This window comes from Rhipicephalus microplus, unplaced genomic scaffold, assembly GCF_043290135.1.
Source record: "Rhipicephalus microplus isolate Deutch F79 unplaced genomic scaffold, USDA_Rmic scaffold_44, whole genome shotgun sequence".
Lineage (NCBI taxonomy): Eukaryota > Metazoa > Arthropoda > Arachnida > Ixodida > Ixodidae > Rhipicephalus > Rhipicephalus microplus.
The window spans coordinates 2496126-2512510 of record NW_027464617.1 but is presented as its reverse complement, the minus strand read 5'-3'; positions in this window follow the sequence as shown (position 1 = coordinate 2512510).

Here is a 16385-nt window from a genome sequence, read left to right as displayed (position 1 = left end):
AGATAGTCGTGCTCAACTTCCACCACCATCAGAACATATCTTCAAAGCTATCAGCGCAAAAAAAAGCAACACACCACTCCCGGGAGAGCTCGAACCTCCAACCTTTCGGTTAACTGCCGAACGTGCTAGCCGATTGCGCCAAGGAGACATGCATGCTCTACTCTCACCACCGTCAGAACATTTCTTCAGAGCTATCAGCCAAAAGAAAAAAGCGCCGCACCACCTTCGGGTGGGCTCGAACCTCCAACCTTTCGGTTAACAGCCAATCGCGCTAGCCAATTGTGCCACGGAGACAGTCGTGCACCACTCTCAACACCGTCAGAACATTTCTTCAGAGCTATCAGCCCAAAGAAAAAAAAGCGCTGCACCACCACCGAGTGGGCTCGAACCTCCAACCTTTCGGTTAACAGCTGATCGCGCTAGCCGATTGTGCCATGGAGACAGTCGTGCTCCACTCCCACCACCATCAGAACATATCTTCAAAGCTATCAGCGCAAAGAAAAAAGCAACACACCACTCCCGGGAGGGCTTGAACCTCGAACCTGTCGGTTAACAGCCGATCTCGCTAGCCAATTGCGCCACGGAGACAGTCCTGCTCCACTCTCACCACCATCACAACATATCTTCAAAGCTATCAGCCCAAAGAAAAAAAAGCGCCGCACCACCACCGAGTGGGCTCGAACCTCCAACCTTTCGGTTAACAGCCGATCGCGCCAGCCAATTGCGCCACGGAGACAGTCGTGCTCCACTCTCCCCCCCGTCACAACATTTCTTCAGAGCTATCAGCCCAAAGAAAAAAAAGAGCCGCACCACCACCGAGTGGGCTCGAACCTTCAACCTTTCGGTTAACAGCCGATCGAGCTAGCCGATTGCGCCACGGAGACAGTCGTGCTCCACTCCCACCACCATCAGAACATATCTTTAAAGCTATCAGCGCAAAAAAAAAAGCAACACACCACTCCCGGGAGAGCTCGAACCTCCAACCTTTCAGTTAACAGCCCATAGCGCTAGCCAATTGCGCCACGGAGACAGTCGTGCTCCACTCTCACCACCATCACAACATATCTTCAAAGCTATCAGCCCAAAGAAAAAAAAGCGCCGCACCACCACCGAGTGGGCTCGAACCTCCAACCTTTCGGTTAACAGCCGATCGCGCCAGCCAATTGCGCCACGGAGACAGTCGTGCTCCACTCTCCCCCCCGTCACAACATTTCTTCAGAGCTATCAGCCCAAAGAAAAAAAAGCGCCGCACCACCACCGAGTGGGCTCGAACCTTCAACCTTTCGGTTAACAGCCGATCGAGCTAGCCGATTGCGCCACGGAGACAGTCGTGCTCCACTCCCACCACCATCAGAACATATATTCAAAGCTATCAGTGCAAAAAAAAGCAACACACCACTCCCGGGAGAGCTCGAACCTCCAGCCTTTTGGTTAACAGCGGATCGCGCTAGCCAATTGCGCCACGGAGACAGTCCTGCTCCACTCTCACCACCGTCAGAACATTTCTTCAGAGCTATCAGCGCAAAGAAAAAAGCAACACACCACTCCCGGGAGAGCTCGAACCTCCAACCTTTCGGTTAACAGATGATCGCGCTAGCCAATTGCGCCACGGAGACCGTCCTGCTCCACTCTCACCACCGTCAGAACATTTCTTCAGAGCTATCAGCCCAAAGGAAAAAAGCGCCGCACCACCACCGGGTGGGCTCGAACCTCCAACCTTTTGGTTAACAGCCGATCGTGCTTGCCAATTGCGCCACGGAGAGAGTCGTGCTCCTTTCTCACCACCAACAGAACATATCTTCAAAGCTATCAGGGCAAAGAAAAAAAGTGCAGCACCACCACCGGGTGGGCTCGAACCTCCAACCTTTCGGTTAATAGCCCATCGCGCTAGCCAATTGCGCCACGGAGACAGTCGTGCTCCACTCTCACCACCGTCAGAACATTTCTTCAGAGCTATAAGCCCAAAGGAAGAAAGTGCCGCACCACCACCGGGTGGGTTCGAGCGTCCAACCTTTCGGTTAATAGCCCATCGCGCTAGCCAATTACGCCACGGAGACAGTCGTGCTCCACTCTCACCACCATCAGAACATATCTTCAAAGCTATTAGCCCAAAGAAAAAAAAGCGCCGCACCACCACCGAGTGGGCTCGAACCTCCAACCTTTCGGTTATCTGCCGAACGTGCTAGCCGATTGCGCCAAGGAGACAGTCGTGCTCCACTCTCACCACTGTCAGAACATTTCTTCAGAGCTAACAGCCCAAAGAAAAAAAAGCGCCGCACCACCACCAGGTGGGCTCGAACCTCCAACCTTTCGGTTAACAGCCGATCGCGCTAGCCAATTGCGCCATGGAGACAGTCCTGCTCCACTCTCGCCACCATCAGAACATATCTTTAAAGCTATCAGCCCAAAGAAAAAAAAGCAACATACCATTACTGGGTGGGCTCGAACCTCCAACCTTTCAGTTAACAGCCCATCGCGCTAGCCAATTGCGCCACGGAGAGAGTCGTGCTCCAATCACACCACCATCACAACATGTCTTCAAAGCTATCAGCCCGAAGAAAAAAAAGCACCGCACCACCACCGCGTGGGCTCGAACCTCCAACCTTTCGGTTACCAGCCGATCGCGCTAGCCAATTGCGCCACGGAGACAGTCCTGCTCCACTCTCACCACCATCAGAACATATCTTCAAAGCTATCAGCCCAAAGAAAAAAAAGCAACACACCACTCCCGGGAGGGCTCGAACCTCCAACCTTCAGGTTAACAGCCGATCGCGCTAGCCAATTGCGCCACGGAGACAGTCGTGCTCCACTCTCACCACCGTCAGAACATTTCTTCAGAGCTATCAGCCCAAAGAAAAAAAGCACCGCACCACCACCGGGTGGGCTCGAGCGTCCAACCTTTCAGTTAATAGCCCATCGCGCTAGCCAATTACGCCACGGAGACAGTCGTGCTCCACTCTCACCACCGTCAGAACATTTCTTCTGAGCTATCAGCCCAAAGAAAAAAAAGCGCCACACCACCACCGGGTGGGCTCGAACCTCCAACCTTTCGGTTAATACCCCATCGCGCAAGCCAATTACGCCACGGAGACAGTCGTGCTCCACCCTCACCACCATCAGAACATATCTTCAAAGCTATAAGCGCAAAGAAAAAAAAGCAACACACCACTCCCGGGAGGGCTCGAACCTCCAACCTTTTGGTTAACAGCCGATCACGCTAGCCAATCGCGCCACGGAGACAGTCGTGCTCCACACTCACCACCATCACAAATATCTTCAAAGCTATCAGCCCAAAGAAAAAAAAGCACCGCACCACCACCGCGTGGGCTCGAAACTTCAACCTTTCGGTTACCAGCCGATCGCGCTAGCCGATTGCGCCACAGAGACAGTCCTGCTCCACTCTCACCACCGTCAGAACATTTCTTCAGAGCTATCAGCCCAAACAAAAAAAAAGCGCCGCACCACCATATCAGCCAATCGCGCTAGCCAATAGCGCCACGGAGACAGTCGTGCTCTACTCTCACCACCGTCAGAACATTTATTCAGAGCTATCAGCCCAAAGAAAAAAAAGCGCCGCACCACCACCGGGTGGGCTCGAACCTCCAACCTTCCGGTTAACAGCCGATGGCGCTAGCCAATTGCGTCATGGAGACAGTCCTGCTACACTCTCACCACCATCAGAACATATCTTCAAATCTATCAGCCCAAAGAAAAAAAAGCAACACACCACTCCTGGGAGGGCTCGAACCTCCAACCTTACAGTTAACAGCCCATCGCGCTAGCCAATTGTGCCACGGAGACAGTCGTGCTGCACTCTCACCACCATCACAAATATCTTCAAAGCTATCAGCCCAAAGAAAAAAAAGCACCGCACCACCACCGCGTGGGCTCGAAACTTCAACCTTTCGGTTACCAGCCGATCGCGCTAGCCGATTGCGCCACAGAGACAGTCCTGCTCCACTCTCACCACCATCAGAACATATCTTCAAAGCTATCAGCCCAAAGAAAAAAAGCAACACACCACTCCTGGGAGGGCTCGAACCTCCAACCTTTCAGTTAACAGCCGATCACGCTAGCCAATTGCGCTACGGAGACAGTCATGCTCCACTCTCACCACCGTCAGAACATTTCTCCAGAGCTATCAGCCCAAAGAAAAGAAGCGCCGCACCACCATCGGGTGGGCTCGAACCTCCAACCTTTCGGTTAACAGCCCATCGCGCTAGCCAATTGCGCTACGGAGACAGTCCTGCTCCACTCTCACTACCGTCAGAACATTTCTTCAGAGCTATCAGCCCAAAGGAAAAAAGCGCCGCACCACCACCGGGTGGGCTCGAACCTCCAACCTTTGGTTAACAGCCGATCGCGCTAGCAAATTGCGCCACGGAGAGAGTCGTGCTCCTTTCTCACCACCAACAGAACATATCTCCAAAGCTATCAGTGCAAAGAAAAAAGCAACACACCACTCCCGGGAGGGCTTGAACCTCGAACCTTTCGGTTAACCGCCGATCGCGCTAGCCAATTGCGCCGCGGAGACAGTCATGCTCCACTCTCACTACCATCAGAACAAAAGCTATAAGCGCAAAGAAAAAAGCAACATACCACTCCCGAGAGGGCTCGAACCTCCAACTTTTCTGTTAACAGCCGATCGCGCTAGCCAATTGCGCCACGGAGACAGTCCTGCTCCACTCTCACCACCATCAGAACATATCTTCAAAGCTATCAGACGAAAGAAAAAAGCAACACACCACTCCCGGGAGGGCTCGAACTTCCAACCTTTAGGTTAACAGCCGATCGCGCTAGCCAATTGCGCCAAGGAGACAGTCGTGCTCCACTCTCACCACCGTCAGAACAATTCTCCAGAGCTATCAGCCCAAAGGAAAAAAAGCGCCGCACCACCACCGGGTGGGCTCGAACCTCCAACCTTTTGGTTAACACCCGATCGCGCTAGCCGATTGCGCAACGGAGAGAGTCGTGCTCCACTCTCACCACCAACAGAACATTTCTTCAGAGCTATCAGCGCAAAGAAAAAAGCAACACACCACTCCCGGGAGGGCTTGAACCTCGAACCTTTCGGTTAACAGCCGATCTCGCTAGCCAATTGAGCCACGGAGACAGTCCTGCTCCACTCTCACCACCATCAGAACATATCTTCAAAGCTATCAGCCCAAAGAAAAAAAAGCGCCGCACCACCACCAAGTGGGCTCGAACCTCCAACCTTTCGGTTATCTGCCGAACGTGCTAGCCGATTGCGCCAAGCAGACAGTCGTGCTCCACTCTCACCACCGTCAGAACATTTCTTCAGAGCTATCAGCCAAAAGAAAAAAGCGCCGCACCACCTTCGGGTGGGCTCGAACCTCCAACCTTTCGGTTAACAGCCAATCGCGCTAGCCAATTGTGCCACGGAGACAGTCGTGCTCCACTCTCACCACCGTCAGAACATTGCTTCAGAGCTATCAGCCCAAAGAAAAAAAAGCGCTGCACCACCACCGAGTGGGCTCGAACCTCAAACCTTTCGGTTAACAGCCGATCGCGCTAGCCGATTGTGCCATGGAGACAGTCGTGCTCCACTCCCACCACCATCAGAACATATCTTCAAAGCTATCAGCGCAAAGAAAAAAGCAACACACCACTCCCGGGAGGGCTTGAACCTCGAACCTGTCGGTTAACAGCCGATCTCGCTAGCCAATTGCGCCACGGAGACAGTCCTGCTCCACTCTCACCACCATCACAACATATCTTCAAAGCTATCAGCCCAAAGAAAAAAAAGCGCCGCACCACCACCGAGTGGGCTCGAACCTCCAACCTTTCGGTTAACAGCCGATCGCGCCAGCCAATTGCGCCACGGAGACAGTCGTGCTCCACTCTCCCCCCCGTCACAACATTTCTTCAGAGCTATCAGCCCAAAGAAAAAAAAGCGCCGCACCACCACCGAGTGGGCTCGAACCTTCAACCTTTCGGTTAACAGCCGATCGAGCTAGCCGATTGCGCCACGGAGACAGTCGTGCTCCACTCCCACCACCATCAGAACATATATTCAAAGCTATCAGTGCAAAAAAAAGCAACACACCACTCCCGGGAGAGCTCGAACCTCCAGCCTTTTGGTTAACAGCGGATCGCGCTAGCCAATTGCGCCACGGAGACAGTCCTGCTCCACTCTCACCACCGTCAGAACATTTCTTCAGAGCTATCAGCGCAAAGAAAAAAGCAACACACCACTCCCGGGAGAGCTCGAACCTCCAACCTTTCGGTTAACAGATGATCGCGCTAGCCAATTGCGCCACGGAGACCGTCCTGCTCCACTCTCACCACCGTCAGAACATTTCTTCAGAGCTATCAGCCCAAAGGAAAAAAGCGCCGCACCACCACCGGGTGGGCTCGAACCTCCAACCTTTTGGTTAACAGCCGATCGTGCTTGCCAATTGCGCCACGGAGGGAGTCGTGCTCCTTTCTCACCACCAACAGAACATATCTTCAAAGCTATCAGGGCAAAGAAAAAAAAGTGCAGCACCACCACCGGGTGGGCTCGAACCTCCAACCTTTCGGTTAATAGCCCATCGCGCTAGCCAATTGCGCCACGGAGACAGTCGTGCTCCACTCTCACCACCGTCAGAACATTTCTTCAGAGCTATAAGCCCAAAGGAAGAAAGTGCCGCACCACCACCGGGTGGGTTCGAGCGTCCAACCTTTCGGTTAATAGCCCATCGCGCTAGCCAATTACGCCACGGAGACAGTCGTGCTCCACTCTCACCACCATCAGAACATATCTTCAAAGCTATCAGCCCAAAGAAAAAAAAGCGCCGCACCACCACCGAGTGGGCTCGAACCTCCAACCTTTCGGTTATCTGCCGAACGTGCTAGCCGATTGCGCCAAGGAGACAGTCGTGCTCCACTCTCACCACTGTCAGAACATTTCTTCAGAGCTATGAGCCAAAAGAAAAAAAGCGCCGCACCACCATCGGGTGGGCTTGAACCTCCAACCTTTCGGTTAACAGCCAATCGCGCTAGCCAATTGTGCCACGGAGACAGTCGTGCTCCACTCTCACCACCGTCAGAACATTTCTTCAGAGCTAACAGCCCAAAGAAAAAAAAGCGCCGCACCACCACCAGGTGGGCTCGAACCTCCAACCTTTCGGTTAACAGCCGATCGCGCTAGCCAATTGCGCCATGGAGACAGTCCTGCTCCACTCTCGCCACCATCAGAACATATCTTTAAAGCTATCAGCCCAAAGAAAAAAAAGCAACATACCATTACTGGGTGGGCTCGAACCTCCAACCTTTCAGTTAACAGCCCATCGCGCTAGCCAATTGCGCCACGGAGAGAGTCGTGCTCCAATCACACCACCATCACAACATGTCTTCAAAGCTATCAGCCCGAAGAAAAAAAAGCACCGCACCACCACCGCGTGGGCTCGAACCTCCAACCTTTCGGTTACCAGCCGATCGCGCTAGCCAATTGCGCCACGGAGACAGTCCTGCTCCACTCTCACCACCATCAGAACATATCTTCAAAGCTATCAGCCCAAAGAAAAAAAAGCAACACACCACTCCCGGGAGGGCTCGAACCTCCAACCTTCAGGTTAACAGCCGATCGCGCTAGCCAATTGCGCCACGGAGACAGTCGTGCTCCACTCTCACCACCGTCAGAACATTTCTTCAGAGCTATCAGCCCAAAGAAAAAAAGCACCGCACCACCACCGGGTGGGCTCGAGCGTCCAACCTTTCAGTTAATAGCCCATCGCGCTAGCCAATTACGCCACGGAGACAGTCGTGCTCCACTCTCACCACCGTCAGAACATTTCTTCTGAGCTATCAGCCCAAAGAAAAAAAAGCGCCACACCACCACCGGGTGGGCTCGAACCTCCAACCTTTCGGTTAATACCCCATCGCGCAAGCCAATTACGCCACGGAGACAGTCGTGCTCCACCCTCACCACCATCAGAACATATCTTCAAAGCTATAAGCGCAAAGAAAAAAAAGCAACACACCACTCCCGGGAGGGCTCGAACCTCCAACCTTTTGGTTAACAGCCGATCACGCTAGCCAATCGCGCCACGGAGACAGTCGTGCTCCACTCTCACCACCATCACAAATATCTTCAAAGCTATCAGCCCAAAGAAAAAAAAGCACCGCACCACCACCGCGTGGGCTCGAAACTTCAACCTTTCGGTTACCAGCCGATCGCGCTAGCCGATTGCGCCACAGAGACAGTCCTGCTCCACTCTCACCACCGTCAGAACATTTCTTCAGAGCTATCAGCCCAAACAAAAAAAAAGCGCCGCACCACCACATCAGCCAATCGCGCTAGCCAATAGCGCCACGGAGACAGTCGTGCTCTACTCTCACCACCGTCAGAACATTTATTCAGAGCTATCAGCCCAAAGAAAAAAAAGCGCCGCACCACCACCGGGTGGGCTCGAACCTCCAACCTTCCGGTTAACAGCCGATGGCGCTAGCCAATTGCGTCATGGAGACAGTCCTGCTACACTCTCACCACCATCAGAACATATCTTCAAATCTATCAGCCCAAAGAAAAAAAAGCAACACACCACTCCTGGGAGGGCTCGAACCTCCAACCTTACAGTTAACAGCCCATCGCGCTAGCCAATTGTGCCACGGAGACAGTCGTGCTGCACTCTCACCACCATCACAAATATCTTCAAAGCTATCAGCCCAAAGAAAAAAAAGCACCGCACCACCACCGCGTGGGCTCGAAACTTCAACCTTTCGGTTACCAGCCGATCGCGCTAGCCGATTGCGCCACAGAGACAGTCCTGCTCCACTCTCACCACCATCAGAACATATCTTCAAAGCTATCAGCCCAAAGAAAAAAAGCAACACACCACTCCTGGGAGGGCTCGAACCTCCAACCTTTCAGTTAACAGCCGATCACGCTAGCCAATTGCGCTACGGAGACAGTCATGCTCCACTCTCACCACCGTCAGAACATTTCTCCAGAGCTATCAGCCCAAAGAAAAGAAGCGCCGCACCACCATCGGGTGGGCTCGAACCTCCAACCTTTCGGTTAACAGCCCATCGCGCTAGCCAATTGCGCTACGGAGACAGTCCTGCTCCACTCTCACTACCGTCAGAACATTTCTTCAGAGCTATCAGCCCAAAGGAAAAAAGCGCCGCACCACCACCGGGTGGGCTCGAACCTCCAACCTTTGGTTAACAGCCGATCGCGCTAGCAAATTGCGCCACGGAGAGAGTCGTGCTCCTTTCTCACCACCAACAGAACATATCTCCAAAGCTATCAGTGCAAAGAAAAAAGCAACACACCACTCCCGGGAGGGCTTGAACCTCGAACCTTTCGGTTAACCGCCGATCGCGCTAGCCAATTGCGCCGCGGAGACAGTCATGCTCCACTCTCACTACCATCAGAACAAAAGCTATAAGCGCAAAGAAAAAAGCAACATACCACTCCCGAGAGGGCTCGAACCTCCAACTTTTCTGTTAACAGCCGATCGCGCTAGCCAATTGCGCCACGGAGACAGTCCTGCTCCACTCTCACCACCATCAGAACATATCTTCAAAGCTATCAGACGAAAGAAAAAAGCAACACACCACTCCCGGGAGGGCTCGAACTTCCAACCTTTAGGTTAACAGCCGATCGCGCTAGCCAATTGCGCCAAGGAGACAGTCGTGCTCCACTCTCACCACCGTCAGAACAATTCTCCAGAGCTATCAGCCCAAAGGAAAAAAAGCGCCGCACCACCACCGGGTGGGCTCGAACCTCCAACCTTTTGGTTAACACCCGATCGCGCTAGCCGATTGCGCAACGGAGAGAGTCGTGCTCCACTCTCACCACCAACAGAACATTTCTTCAGAGCTATCAGCGCAAAGAAAAAAGCAACACACCACTCCCGGGAGGGCTTGAACCTCGAACCTTTCGGTTAACAGCCGATCTCGCTAGCCAATTGAGCCACGGAGACAGTCCTGCTCCACTCTCACCACCATCAGAACATATCTTCAAAGCTATCAGCCCAAAGAAAAAAAAGCGCCGCACCACCACCAAGTGGGCTCGAACCTCCAACCTTTCGGTTATCTGCCGAACGTGCTAGCCGATTGCGCCAAGCAGACAGTCGTGCTCCACTCTCACCACCGTCAGAACATTTCTTCAGAGCTATCAGCCAAAAGAAAAAAAGCGCCGCACCACCATCGGGTGGGCTCGAACCTCCAACCTTTCGGTTAACAGCCAATCGCGCTAGCCAATTGTGCAACGGAGACAGTCGTGCTCCACTCTCACCACCGTCAGAACATTTCTTCAGAGCTAACAGCCCAAAGAAAAAAAAGCGCCGCACCACCACCAGGTGGGCTCGAACCTTCAACCTTTCGGTTAACAGCCGATCGCGCTAGCCAATTGCGCCATGGAGACAGTCCTGCTGCACTCTCACCACCATCAGAACATATCTTTAAAGCTATCAGCCCAAAGAAAAAAAAGCAACACACCATTACTGGGTGGGCTCGAACCTCCAACCTTTCAGTTAACAGCCCATCGCGCGGGCCAATTGCGCCACGGAGAGAATCGTGCTCCAATCACACCACCACCACAACATGTCTTCAAAGCTATCAGCCCAAAGAAAAAAAAGCACCGCACCACCACCGCGTGGGCTTGAACCTCCAACCTTTCGGTTACCAGCCGATCGCGCTAGCCAATTGCGCCACGGAGACAGTCCTGCTCCACTCTCACCACCATCAGAACATATCTTCAAAGCTATCAGCCCAAAGAAAAAAAAGCAACACACCCCTCCCGGGAGGGCTCGAACCTCCAACCTTCAGGTTAACAGCCGATCGCGCTAGCCAATTGCGCCATGGAGACAGTCGTGCTCCACTCTCACCACCGTCAGAACATTTCTTCAGAGCTATCAGCCCAAAAGAAAAAAGCACCGCACCACCACCGGGTGGGCTCGAGCGTCCAACATTTCGGTTAATAGCCTATCGCGCTAGCCAATCACACCACGGAGACAGTCGTGCTCCACTCTCACCACCATCAGAACATATCTTCAAAGCTATCAGCGCAAAGAAAAAAGCAACACACCACTCCCGGGAGGGCTCGAACCTCCAACCTTTCGGTTAACAGCCGATCGCGCTAGCCAATTGCGCCAAGGAGACAGTCATGCTCCACTCTACCACCGTCAGAACCTTTCTCCACAGCTATCAGCCCAAAGAAAAAAAAGCGCCGCACCACCATCGGGTGGGCTCGAACCTCCAACCTTTCGGTTAACAGCACATTGCGCTAGCCAATTGCGCCACGGAGACAGTCCTGCTCCACTCTCACTACCGTCAGAACCTATGTTCAAAGCTATCAGCGCAAAGAAAAAAGCAACACACCGCTCCCGGGTGGGCTCGAACCTCCAACATTTCGGTTAACAGCCGATCGCGCTCGCCACTTCTGCATCGGAGACAGTCCGGCTCCACTCTCACCACCGTCAGAACATTTCTTCAGAGCTATCAGCCCAAAGACAAAAAAGCGCCGCACCACCATCGGGTGGGCTCGAACCACCAACGTTTCGGTTAACAGCCAATCGCGCTAGCCAATTACGCCACGGAGACAGTCGTGCTCCACTCTCACCACCGTCAGAACATTTCTTCAGAGCTATCAGCCCAAAGAAAAAGCGCCGCACCACCACCGGGTGGGCTCGAACCTCCAACCTTCCGGTTAACAGCCGATCGCGCTAGCCAATTGCGCCATGGAGACAGTCCTGCTACACTCTCACCACCATCAGAACATATCTTCAAATCTATCAGCCCAAAGAAAAAAAAGCAACACACCACTCCTGGGAGGGCTCGAACCTCCAACCTTTCAGTTAACAGCCCATCGCGCTAGCCAATTGAGCCACGGAGACAGTCGTGCTCCACCCTCACCACCATCACAAATATTTTGAAAGCTATCAGCCCAAAGAAAAAAAAGCACCGCACCACCACCACGTGGGCTCTAACCTATAACCTTTCGGTTACCAGCCGATCGCGCTAGCCGATTGCGCCACAGAGACAGTCCTGCTCCACTCCCACCACCATCAGAACATATCTTCAAAGCTATCAGCCCAAAGAAAAAAAGCATTACACCACTCCCGGGAGGGCTCGAACCTCCAACCTTTCAGTTAACAGCCGATCATGCTAGCCAATTGCGCCACGGAGACAGTGATACTCCACTCTCACCACCATTAGAACATTTCTTCAGAGCTATCAGCCCAAAGGAAAAAAAGCGCCGCACCACCACCGGGTGGGCTCGAGCGTCCAACATTTCGGTTAATAGCCCATCGCGCTAGCCAATCACGCCACGGAGACAGTCGTGTTCCACTCTCACCACCATCAGAACATATCTTCAAAGCTATAAGCGCAAAGAAAAAAAAGCAATACACCACTCCCGCGAGGGCTCGAACCTCCAACCTTTTGGTTAACAGCCGATCGCGCTAGCCAATTGCGCCACGGAGACAGTCGTGCACCACTCCCACCACCATCAGAACATATATTCAAAGCTATCAGCGCAAAGAAAAAAGCAACACACCACTCCCGGGAGAGCTCGAACCTCCAACCTTTCGGTTAACAGCCGATCGCGCTAGCCAATTGCGCCACGGAGACAGTCCTGCTCCACTCTCACCACCGTCAGAACATTTTTTCAGAGCTATCAGCCCAAAGAAAAAAAAGCGCCGCACCACCATCGGGTGGGCTCGAACCTCCATTGTTTCGGTTAACAGCCAATCGCGCTAGCCAATAGCGCCACGGAGACAGTCGTGCTCCACTCTCACCACCGTCAGAACATTTCTTCAGAGCTATCAGCCCAAAGAAAAAAAAGCGCCGCACCACCACTGGGTGGGCTCGAACCTCCAACCTTCCGGTTAACAGCCGATCGCGCTAGCCAATTGCGCCATGGACACAGTCCTGCTACACTCTCACCACCATCGGAACATATCTTCAAATCTATCAGCCCAAAGAAAAAAAAGCAACACACCACTCCTGGGAGGGCTCGAACCTCCAACCTCTCAGTTAACAGCCCATCGCGCTAGCCAATTGTGCCAAGGAGACAGTCGTGCTCCACTCTCACCACCATCACAAATATCTTCGAAGCTATCAGCCCAAAAAAAAAGCACCGCACCACCACTGCGTGGGCTCGAACCTCCAACCTTTCGGTTACCAGCCGATTGCGCCACAGAGACAGTCCTGCTCCACTCTCACCACCATCAGAACATATCTTCAAAGCTATCAGCCCAAAGAAAAAAAGCAACACACCATTCCCGGGAGGGCTCGAACCTCCAACCTTTCAGTTAACAGCCGATCACGCTAGCCAATTGCCCCACGGAGACAGTCATGCTCCACTCTCACCACCGTCAGAACATTTCTTCAGAGCTATCAGCCCAAAGGAAAAAAAGGGCCGCACCACCACCGGGTGCGCTCGAGCGTCCAACATTTCGGTTAATAGCCCATCGCGCTAGCCAATCACGCCACGGAGAAAGTCGTGCTCCACTCTCACCACCATCAGAACATAACTTCAAAGCTATCAGCGCAAAGAAAAAATCAACACACCACTCCCGGGAGGGCTCGAACCTCCAACCTTTCGGTTAACAGCCGATCGCGCTAGCCAATTGCGCCAAGGAGACAGTCATGCTCCACTCTCACCACCGTCAGAACATTTCTCCAGAGCTATCAGCCCAAAGAAAAAGAGCGCCGCACCACCACCGGGTGGGCTCGAAACTCCAACCTTTGGTTAACAGCCGATCGCGCTAGCAAATTGCGCCACGGAGAGAGTCGTGCTCCTTTCTCACCACCAACAGAACATATCTCCAAAGCTATCAGCGCAAAGAAAAAAGCAACACACCACTCCCGGGAGGGCTTGAACCTCGAAGCTTTCGGTTAACCGCCGATCGCGCTAGCCAATTGCGCCGCGGAGACAGTCATGCTCCACTCTCACCACCATCAGAACAAAAGCTATAAGCGCAAAGAAAAAAGCAACACACCACTCCCGAGAGGGCTTGAACCTCCAACTTTTCTGTTAACAGCCGATCGCGCTAGCCAATTGCGCCACGGAGACAGTCCTGCTCCACTCTCACCACCATCAGAACATATCTTCAAAGCTATCAGACGAAAGAAAAAAGCAACACACCACTCCCGGGAGGGCTCGAACCTCCAACCTTTAGGTTAACAGCCGATCGCGCTAGCCAATTGCGCCCAGGAGACAGTCGTGCTCCACTCTCACCACCGTCAGAACAATTCTTCAGAGCTATCAGCCCAAAGGAAAAAAAGCGCCGCACCACCACCGGGTGGGCTCGAACCTCCAACCTTTTGGTTAACACCCGATCGCGCTAGCCGATTGCGCAACGGAGAGAGTCGTGCTCCACTCTCACCACCGTCAGAACATTTCTTCAGAGCTATCAGCCCAAAGGAAAAAAGCACCGCACCACCACCGGGTGGGCTCGAGCGTGAAACCTTTCGGTTAATAGCCCATCGCGCTAGCCAATTACGCCACGGAGACAGTCGTGCTCCACTCTCACCACCTTCAGAACATTTCTTCAGAGCTATCAGCCCAAAAAAAAGCGGCGCACCACCACCGGGTGGGCTCGAACCTCCAACCTTCCGGTTAACAGCCGATCGCGCTAGCCAATTGCGCCATGGAGACAGTCCTGCTACACTCTCACCACCATCAGAACATATCTTCAAATCTATCAGCCCAAAGAAAAAAAAGCAACACACCACTCCTGGGAGGGCTCGAACCTCCAACCTTTCAGTTAACAGCCCATCGCGCTAGCCAATTGTGCCACGGAGACAGTCGTGCTCCACTCTCACCACCATCACAAATATTTTGAAAGCTATCAGCCCAAAGAAAAAAAAGCACCGCACCACCACCACGTGGGCTCTAACCTCCAACCTTTCGGTTACCAGCCGATCGCGCTAGCCGATTGCGCCACAGAGACAGTCCTGCTCCACTCCCACCACCATCAGAACATATCTTCAAAGCTATCAGCCCAAAGAAAAAAAGCATTACACCACTCCCGGGAGGGCTCGAACCTCCAACCTTTCAGTTAACAGCCGATCATGCTAGCCAATTGCGCCACGGAGACAGTGATACTCCACTCTCACCACCATTAGAACATTTCTTCAGAGCTATCAGCCCAAAGGAAAAAAAGCGCCGCACCACCACCGGGTGGGCTCGAGCGTCCAACATTTCGGTTAATAGCCCATCGCGCTAGCCAATCACGCCACGGAGACAGTCGTGTTCCACTCTCACCACCATCAGAACATATCTTCAAAGCTATCAGCGCAAAGAAAAATGCAACACACCACTCCTGGGAGGGCTCGAACCTCCAACCTTTCAGTTAACAGCCCATCGCGCTAGCCAATTGTGCCAAGGAGACAGTCGTGCTCCACTCTCACCACCATCACAAATATCTTCGAAGCTATCAGCCCAAAAAAAAAGCACCGCACCACCACTGCGTGGGCTCGAACCTCCAACCTTTCGGTTACCAGCCGATTGCGCCACAGAGACAGTCCTGCTCCACTCTCACCACCATCAGAACATATCTTCAAAGCTATCAGCCCAAAGAAAAAAAGCAACACACCATTCCCGGGAGGGCTCGAACCTCCAACCTTTCAGTTAACAGCCGATCACGCTAGCCAATTGCCCCACGGAGACAGTCATGCTCCACTCTCACCACCGTCAGAACATTTCTTCAGAGCTATCAGCCCAAAGGAAAAAAAGGGCCGCACCACCACCGGGTGCGCTCGAGCGTCCAACATTTCGGTTAATAGCCCATCGCGCTAGCCAATCACGCCACGGAGAAAGTCGTGCTCCACTCTCACCACCATCAGAACATATCTTCAAAGCTATCAGACGAAAGAAAAAAGCAACACACCACTCCCGGGAGGGCTCGAACCTCCAACCTTTAGGTTAACAGCCGATCGCGCTAGCCAATTGCGCCCAGGAGACAGTCGTGCTCCACTCTCACCACCGTCAGAACAATTCTTCAGAGCTATCAGCCCAAAGGAAAAAAAGCGCCGCACCACCACCGGGTGGGCTCGAACCTCCAACCTTTTGGTTAACACCCGATCGCGCTAGCCGATTGCGCAACGGAGAGAGTCGTGCTCCACTCTCACCACCGTCAGAACATTTCTTCAGAGCTATCAGCCCAAAGGAAAAAAGCACCGCACCACCACCGGGTGGGCTCGAGCGTGAAACCTTTCGGTTAATAGCCCATCGCGCTAGCCAATTACGCCACGGAGACAGTCGTGCTCCACTCTCACCACCTTCAGAACATTTCTTCAGAGCTATCAGCCCAAAAAAAAGCGGCGCACCACCACCGGGTGGGCTCGAACCTCCAACCTTCCGGTTAACAGCCGATCGCGCTAGCCAATTGCGCCATGGAGACAGTCCTGCTACACTCTCACCACCA